Genomic DNA, 10,083 nt, shown 5'->3' with positions numbered 1-10,083 from the left:
GAATGAGGCAAAATGCCTCAAATTTCTGTAATTCTTGCTTCAAGATAATAAAATAATATTTCACAAATATTCATATTTGTGTTTCTATCTTTTGGTAGATGTTCTGTGTGCTCCCTTTTATTTTTTCTTTAATAATGCATACTTCATATCAAACCCATAATATGAATCTAAAATACTAATTGTATTAAAAGATGGTATTTCATGACTAATAACATCATCCATCTTCCCCTTAAAGCCGCAAGGGTTTCAGATTTATATTTCAAATATGTGCAGTTTCATGAGCTCTTCTGGAGCCTCAATCATATATATAAACTGCAATAATAGCTTGTTTCCATTTGCGTTTGGATTGCTTTAGATCATATAAGGATCTTTGAAACTTGATAGAATACATATTTTCAAATGTATTCATATTAGAAGCTTCAGACATTTTCTATCCTTCAGGGATTTATATATATATCATGATCCAATGATCCATATAAATATGCAGTTAATCATGCATATCCAAACTTTCGGTAACTTTCAAGCTAATAAAAATCTCAATATGATTTCAACCACTTTAAAATCATATCAATATTGTTTCTTCGAGAAACTAATTTGTAATTTCTATATCACATTTTCATATTAAAAGTTTCAGGCTTTTTATATCATGTATATAAATATCCACTGATATTTAACAAAAATCACCTCTTTAGGTGTTTGGACTTCAAGTCCATATTTATCACATTTTACTGAGTGATATCAATTCTGCAGGAATTGAGAAACTAACTCGTGATTTATATATCATATTTTTATTTCCTTTCTATAAATACCCACTGATATTCAACAAGCATCACATCTTTAGGTGTTTGGACTATAAGTCCCGATGCATCATATTTTACTAGTGAATCAATTCTGCAGGAATTGTTTCTTTCAATTTTGGCCAATATTTTACGTCGTATTTTTCGACGGTTCTTGATTCACTTTCATCATTACTTCTGGTAATGTCAATTGCCATATCATATGGAAATACGTTGTCGACAACGATTTTATTTCTATCCATAATTTCTCCAATATTCATGAAATGTATCGAGATCTTGTTATTTTCAGGTACCTGTCCGTCTTCAAGGGAAGACATTTTCATGAAAAACCTCTTCAGGAGGCACTCTTCAAGAGTTTATATAGGAGAATTTTATACAGAGAATTTGGATGGACTTTATTGCTTGTTTTGTGAGTATGGCCTCTTCAGGAGCACCAAATTATTTGTGTCTTTCTCTTTTGAGATGTTCTATCTTTTGTATCAATACGTCTCACATGCCTTTAGACACGTCTTTAAACTGCTGAATTTCTTAATTGTCCTACAGGGACTTCAATCCTCGCTGAGATTTTAGCAGCTATAATATGAGACATTTTTATCTTATTGCATCCAAAATTTAATTATCATCCGAACTTCTGGTTCACATATGATAATCAAGATAACGTCGAATAATTTCATCTTATTTGCTTCAAGCAAATTTTTCTTTCCACTTCTGGTGGTAAAACTTTATAGTAAAAGAATCTTCTGGTTCTTCTATGGACGTCCATATGAAAATCATTCGACTTATCGTAATTGATTTTGGATGATCAAGATAACCATGAAAAGATACAAATATTTTGAATCATATCACCTTTTGATGCATCATAATATTTGATTCAATAATTTGTATAATATCATCTCAAAGAGAAAGCTTACAGCTTTTCCAATACGAGCTTCTGGCCCGAAAAGATATTCATTATCACGTTCAATCTCTTAGTTTCTTTGAATGAAATGCATCATTCTTTTCACTTCAGGGAATAAAATGATATAAATTCATTATCATTCACTTCAGGGAATGATATAGATCTAGTAAGACGTGACTAATGATTCTTATCAAAAGCTCATTATTTTGCTCAGTCACTGAAAGACCTGATACAAATTTAGAATATATTGTGAACGTTTGCATTTCATATTGCTACTTCAGGAGCATACTCGATATTGCTACTTCAGGAGCACATTCGATACGTTCATTCAAATATATATTCTTTCCACAATTTTAATTATGCAACTTCAGGTGCATAAATCATAATGAGCTTTTGGTACAAGTATCACTCATTTAAACTATGAGATACTCAAAAGCTATTATTGATTTAGGGCGATCCTTCAGGGATGCTCCATTTCCATTCTCAGATAAATTATATCATCAATAATTTATAACAAGTACAAAAAGAATAAATAAAACTTGTATATAAATTATGAGAATAAAAATTTATCACAGATATAACTGAAATGTAAATTATCTAAATTTTAATTCACCATAAATATATCTTGAGATATAATCATTAATACTTATCTCAAGAATTGTAAATAATATATTGAAAAACTTATTTGAGGTAAAAGATCTCTAACTTCAAAATCATAAGAAATTTAGAATAAAAGATCACTTAATCTTATCGTGATACCTTTCACATCCTTTTAAGTAGTGTTGTTTGAGCGTGAGAAATATATACTGTTTCAATAGGCCTTCAACGCTCATCTTTTCTTTTATACCCTGCACTTTTTCAAGATATAAAAATATAAGATAGAAAAATATAATAATATAAGAGAAGAGAATTCATAATGGGCGGCTTCTTCCAGCAACCCATTTTTGACTTTTATGCAAGTTCCTTTTCTGCCAGAGAATCACAAAAATCAACATTTGCGGCATGTCTTTTGATTGTGCGGGCATTCTCAAGCTCCCACTTGGTTAGCGCGTGGGTCTCATGTCAGATTTTGTAGAATCGCCATTCCTCACACAAATGAAGATCCAGTCGACGCCGGCGAACAGAGCATGGGACGGGGAACTTGGGATGCTAGGATCCCTAGGCGCCTCACCGACCAGCTTTCTGAATTTCAAGAGTAAGTAAGCATTGCAAACATCGGGAATAATCATAAACAAGAAAAAAAAATTGGCAGAAACTCATTTTTGCAAAAATGAAGCGGCCGTGGTGAGATACGGCTTCCCCGCAGTCCTCATCTCTCCGGAGGTAGACAGGGAGGGAGAGCTCTTCATGGAGGTTGACTGTGACGCCCCCAAATCCCCACGCCCGAACATGGGGAAATCGAGACGTCCGGATGGTGACAACCCGGGTCACCATCCCATCGACGGGTGCCAAGTGTGTACAAAGGTAACAAATGTGCACAAGAAACACGCAGTGGATAACGAAAGTCATAACTAAGTACCAGAATTTTTCTTAACATAATATAAGCTGTTTAAAACATACTTAAATAAAATATTACAAAACACAAATACAGTTTTAAAACCATAAAGAAAAGCATAACATCAGCAACTCGGCGGAGCCGCATCCTCGGGCTCAGCCTCCTCCTTCTCATCCTCCAAACCTGCACCAAAAGCTACGGAACCAAAAATGGTTCCGCAGGTAAGTAAAACCCAAACACTACCAGATAAAAACACATAAAACTCAAACAAGATGCATGAAACATGCCCAATGCACAAAGCCCATAAAACACAAGTTTTCCACACACGCCAAAAACCCATTTGGCCCAAAAACACACAACCTTTCTAACTAACACGCCAAAAGTCACATTTGGCCCAATATCTCGCCAAAAGTCCATTTGGCCCAATACCACGCCAAAAGTCCCATTTGGCCTCTCAAACCATTATCCAATTTTAACCGCATGCACCATGACCTCCCCTAGGGGTCATCCGCACACCCTGGCTCCAGTGCCACACCGCAGAGTACCACCACGCATGTGACACCTAACAAGCGATGCCCAGTTCCGCGCCCCGCGCGTGCATAGCCAAGCATCCTCTAGCCCTCACCAGCGAAGGGCCACGGAGTCGGTGCGTAGGGCGATGCCCGGTTCCGCGCCCGGCGCGTTCGTAGCCAAGCAACCCCTAGCCCCTGCTCCCGTCGTCTAGCGACAACTCAGGGGACATCACTCAGTTTATTCCACTCCCGAGTGACCAGAGGAGCTCCACTGAGATAATAACCCATCCCGGCTTGGGCTCGTGATACACACGCACCCGTAAAACCACTCACGCCAATACACAGGCCTTTCACACAATTCCACAAACACACGTGCATGCACCATGCAATGCCATAACAATGCATAATAAAATCATCAAACAACATAAAACAATTAAACAGACAACTCCGTCCTCCATCCATCCGACCCCCGAAACTCCTCGGACTCAGTCCGGAATCAACCAACCAGCAGATAAAATAAATTGAATGAGCGATATATATATAAATCTGAAAATAGAGTTTGGAAAATACTTACAGCGCCATACAGTAATTTTAGAAAACACACGGCATTGCAAACGGCGGAAAAACAGCAACGTCACAGTGAAAATTCACTGTGGCCGTGGGTTGTGAAAAACCCACTTTTGAACGGGGACAAACTAGGACATGAAATTGATAGGGAATGGTCTAGGGATGATTGTGAAGCTATTGGAAGTGGTGGTTGGCCGTGGGTGGCGGCGAAATCGCCGGAAATGGCCGGAAAATGCAAATCGGAAACTAAGCTCGTAGGAGCTGTTCCGGTGGTCGTTGGAGGCCGGAAATGGGTGGGTTAGGACGGCAAGGAGTCGGTAATGAAGTGGTAAAGAGGTGGTGGCCGGAGGTGGAGCGACGACGTCGGATCGAGCCAAAAACTGTGTGGAAAGAAATGGCTCTAGGTGGCTAATGGCTGGCCGGATGGGGGAGATATTTGGTGGGGTGGTGCGCCGGAGGGAGGGGGTTCGAACGAGACCGGCGGTGAGCCAAACGGTGGCCGGACGGAGGCGGTCTAGGCTGAAGAAGATTCCGGCGACAGGGGCAAAAACAGAGCAGGTGCAGCGACTTCCGGCGGCTCTCGAAAGCTAACGGCTGGTCCGATGGCTCTGAAAATTGGTGGGGATGATCTATGGTGGAAGGGGAAGAGAATGGTGGTGACGGTGCATCAAACGGTGGCCGGACGGTGGAGAACTGGCCGGTCAAAGTGGTGGCAACGGGAATGAGAAAAAGAGAGAAGACGCACGGGACGGAAGGAAAGGAAGAAGAAAGAGAAAAGAAAGAAAAGAAAAAGAAAAAAGAAAGAAGAAGACAAAAAGAAAAGAGAAAAAAGGAAAAGGAAATAGAGAAAAAGGAAAAGATGTGAAAAGAAATGAGGTTCAATTCTCACTCCAGAAAACACGCCGAAAAGAGATTAAAAACCACAAAACAACTAAAAGAAATAAAACACAACATCAAATAAATTAAAAACCAATTTAAAACACAATAATTTAAAATAAATAAACCAATATATTAATTAAATTAAAAACAACCCTTCAGTGAAAATACACGTAAAAGCGGGTCATCACATTGACGGTGATGGTGCGGCCACTAAGCTTCGCCTTATAGACGAGGCCGAAGCTTTCGTGTCCAACGATCAGGTCGGCGATGACGAGATCGGCTATAGAGATTCGGATCTTAGCACCCACGTCGCCCAGGACCACGTACCCGGTTTTCCATAGCCTCCTAGTCGACGACGAGTACCTGAAACGAAAGCTGGAAAACAAGTTTGAGTGAGAGAAAGAGGTGGATGAGGATCGATCGGAGTGAAGACAGAAAACGAGGGAAATAAATCGGAGAGATCTGATGGATCTTTCTACATGCAACCAATCCGCCGTGAGGCATTCCCTGAAAATCTCAAACAAGGTTTCCCGGCGTTGGACGTAAAGTTTGGATATCGTAATTCGGGTACTTGGATTTGGGTCGAGAAGCTTCGTGATGAGTCTACGAGCTTCGGAGGAGAACCAAGGTGATGATCTGAGTCCTTGAGACTCCACTTCAGAGAGATCAAAGTGTTGCTTGGATCTGATTTCGAGCTTATGGAGCAGATCAGTGTCGATCTCGGCGACATCACCTCTAAATTCTCAGGAGTTTTGTAGCTCAAATCGGTCATGGCAGCATAACCGTTGCATCTGGGTTCGGGAGCACAGTGGACTCAGACGGGTTCCACTTCTTGCTTTTCTTACTGGCCCAGGTGTCGCGCTGTGGGCTCGATCTGCGTGGTCGTGGTCTGTTTCGATCATTTGGATACTCCTCGACGCAATTCTGGAAGCCCCGTTCCATGATGAGGACTGTGTATTGGCCATCTCTCTTTCTCTCAGTTTGGGAAAATCAGAGGCATGGCTCCCGCGTAGCAAACGAAGCTCCTATGGGGACTTTGTGAGGATTATAGTGGGTTTTGATACTAGCTGCTTCTCAAATCTTTCATTAGAAACCCATACCCAATTTTGATGAGGATTAGAGAAACCCAGAGAGACGAGAAATGGGAGCTGGGGTGAGGAAGAATTTTTCTCGCATCGTGCTGATAACGTGTTGTGAATCAATCAAAATAAAGAGAGAGTTTCAAACATAGAGAAATAATAAGAGAGAACTCAGAGAGAGGTTCTGTTATTGATTCATACCAAATAACTTAGAAACACCCATATATATAGGGTTACAAAAAAAACTATGCTTTTGATGACTAGTACTATACATTTGACGGCTAGCTAAATGTGGTCATACAATTCAAGATAGTTTATAACAGTTGTAAAAATAGTAATAAGTTTTTCATTTTTTGACTTTTTGTTGCGTCCTTTTCATTTCGTATGCGTTAATTCGCATAAAGGAAGTCTACATATTTTGTATTAAAAAAGTTGATCCATTCTCTCGAGAAAACTTACGAAGACTTTGAACGATGTCATCAAATATTATATAAGAAATAATATTTGTAGTTATAAAATGTATAAGTATTACGTAATCTCTTAAAAAAATGAATAAATAAAAAGATCCACATAATAAAAAAATTAATTATTTATCAATAGATCTCACTCTTTTTCAAAAAGATTATATGACACTTGCCAACTTCACGATTGTATATATCTAATAGCATTACTCCAATTATATATATATATATATGTATAAATATATATATATATATATATATATATATATATATATATATATATATATCTTGATCTATAAAAGGAGAACCTAGCTTTATAAGGTCATCTGGTCATTAATGATACATATTTGATTATAAAAGAAAAAAAGAATGGAATTGTAAAATAGTAATAAGCTGTTTATCATTTTTTTGTTGCGGCCTTTTCATTTCATATGCGTTAATTCGCATAAAGGAAGTCTACATATTTTATATTCAAAGAGTTGATCCATTCTCTCCATAAAACTTACGAAGACTTTGAAGGATGTTATCAAATATTATATGAGAAATGAAATTTGTAGTTATAAAATATGTAAGTGTCGTGTAATTTCTCTGAAAAATGAGTATATAAGAGGATTTACATGATAAAAAATTAATTTTTATCAATACATCTCACTCTTTAAAAAAAGATTATACGATATTTATGGACTCTATGATTATATCTAGTAACATTACTCCAACTATATTAATATATATATATATATTATGGTCGGCCATGGTAATCAATTACGTTCTAGACGTAGTACTTAGAAAATCAAAATAAAAATAGAAAAGTTCGGATTTTAACGATCTAGTTTATATAAGAAAATAATGGTGTCGTAACTTAATCTAATATTTCAGATCTATTTTATAATAAAAAAAACTTTAAAATCTAGTTGACCAAATAAATTAACCACATAGCTTTGTAAAACTATTTATATAATATTGTATATACCAAGCATATCTTTTAAGGAAAATGATAGTATAACTACTAAAAATACCCACCAAATGTGCCTACTTATATATTTTAATTTTTTTCTTAATGATTAAAAAAGTGATTATCAGTGAATTTATGTTTTGTTTTTAGTTTTTTCTTAGTTGTTAAGGATGTTCAAAAAATTATTAAAGAAAAATAAAAAAACTCATTTGTACTAGTGTGCACATTTAATAGTCATCCTAGTATTGTCCTTTCTTTAATTTTTATTTTTCCTAAAAATTCTTGCCAAGACCTTTTTTTTTGTTTTGTTTTTTTACATCAAAGTCTTGCCATGACCATGACTTCCCTAGAGTTACGTTCTTGTAAAGTCTTTTTCCTCACTTACCTCCTTCCCTGTACTTTCTTTTATATATATATATATATATATATGTATGTATGTATTTATTCCCTATAAAATGACCTCAAGCTTTTGTGCTGTTCTAACATAGAGTACACGAAGGATCGAGATCAGAGATCATGAGACTCACATTGTGGTTTCTTTTAGGAGGGTTGTGTGTTTTTCTCCTCTTTCATGCATCCTATTGCCGGTAGGTATTATTGTAGTTAGTTAGCAAATATTATTGTGATTAGTTAATTACTTCATGGGTTTCCTCTCAAACATTGTGCTTTATTTTGTACATACAGTATCATGATCGAAACAAATGAACTGTCTAGGTTGCAAGGACAACAATATCGTTATCGGCCGTGGAAAAAATTTGGTCGTGAGTTTGACGATGATTTTAGTGAGGCTCAGTCACCACCTATTGGAGCCAAAGCAAGAAATCCATGAACATTACTGATTAATTTGCAAGAGAGATGTAGCCTCTATATGCAACTTAATTTGCGACCATTTATTTGTACCGCACACAGTCTTCTTAATTTCTTGTAGCTGTGATATGCATGCATTTGGAAGTTTGCTTCTTTTATATATAGGTCTACTTCGTTAATTTTGCTTTCATGCATGTAACGGTGCTTGTTAGAGATCAAATCAAATCATTGATATGATTTGATTAATATTATTATCATAATAAGTATATTTATCGTTTTAAGAAATTTGATTTTCAATAATATTTACCTAATTATGTCATAATTCTCGGAGCTATGTTTGCATGGTAGTCCATCCTTAAAGTTTCTTTATCTCTTTTCTTAATTTCTATTATTTTTTATATTGATCTATAAGCGTTAGTATCTCTCTCTCTCTCTCTCTCTCTCTCTCTCTCTCTCTCCAATTTTTAAGAAATTCTCGATTTGCAAGTCGGTGTAGATTATGCATTCGATCGATCTCTACATGGTTTGTAAATATAATTTTATTTATTTAATACATGCATATATATATATATATATATATATATATATATATGCACGAAGAACTCAAAGTTTGTGAATAGGGCTGAGCAAAAATATAACTTATCTAGTTAATTAAATTAAAAAATATATTAGTATGAGCAAATTATTATAAAATAATATGCTTATACTATAATATAAATAGATTAAATTGACTAATAATAATTTTAGTATATGTAAACACTTAACTATTACTACCATGTAACACTAATAAATAATAACAACTAATGTATAAACACTACTGTATAATAACATGAGCAATGCTACATACAGTCGTGGAATTGCAAACGCCATGCAATCGCTTTGAAAAAGAGTGAGGTCTACGATTAAAAAGTTAGTTTTTTTTTTCAAGTGGGTCCCATATTAATTCATTTTTTTCAAAGCGACTACACACCACTTGCACAACCACGACTGCAAATATCATTTCTCTAATAACATTTGCTATTAATGTATAATGATCAATATATAACAACATGTAATACTGATGTAAAAACATTAACATATAATACTAATGTATAATAACATTAATATGTATAATGATTTATTTTTTTAATTTTGGTTATGTTTTAATAAAATTGAAATTGAAAATATATTTAAAGAAAAAACTAAAATCTGAAAGCCTAAATTCGATGAGTGAGAGTCCAAGATTGTCAAATTGAACTTTTAAATGGATTAAGAAAAAAAGTCCAATAAAAAAGTTCAAATCCGATTCCGCTCCGACTTGGAATTGGATAGGAGGCTATGTGAATTAGAGTCAGAGGTCAGAGGTCAGATTCGACCTTAGGGCACTCTGACTTCGACATTGTCGATGCTTAGCCTTAATTGTGAATTGATACCTAATTTAATTAATAGAACTGCTACATACCCCCGGGAAATAACCTCGCCGCGGCCCTGGGGCTGACGTGGCAATTAAAATAATAATAAAAAAATAATAAGCTTAAAACAGAAACAAACTGCGCGAGGAAGGAAATTATTTTGATGAAACATTGCAGAGAAATCATGAAAAGCAGAGACATCGAACGCCGTCGCTAACGTGTCGTCTTCGATCGCTTAAACCATC

The 10,083-nt window shown here is 35.8% G+C and overlaps 1 long non-coding RNA gene across 1 annotated transcript; it reads left to right on the top strand.

The window, feature by feature from the left end:
* Positions 1-8,095: 8,095 nt before the first annotated feature.
* On the top strand, positions 8,096-8,769 carry LOC122298584. The gene is made up of 2 exons (XR_006239461.1): positions 8,096-8,227; positions 8,325-8,769. It is a non-coding gene; the product is annotated as an uncharacterized LOC122298584 (long non-coding RNA).
* The last annotated feature ends 1,314 nt before the right edge of the window (positions 8,770-10,083 follow it).

The sequence above is a fragment of the Carya illinoinensis genome, chromosome 16, assembly GCF_018687715.1.
Source record: "Carya illinoinensis cultivar Pawnee chromosome 16, C.illinoinensisPawnee_v1, whole genome shotgun sequence".
Classification (NCBI taxonomy): Eukaryota; Viridiplantae; Streptophyta; class Magnoliopsida; order Fagales; family Juglandaceae; genus Carya; species Carya illinoinensis.
The sequence above is the reverse complement of the archived record's forward strand: the minus strand, read 5'-3'. Positions and strand labels throughout refer to the sequence as shown.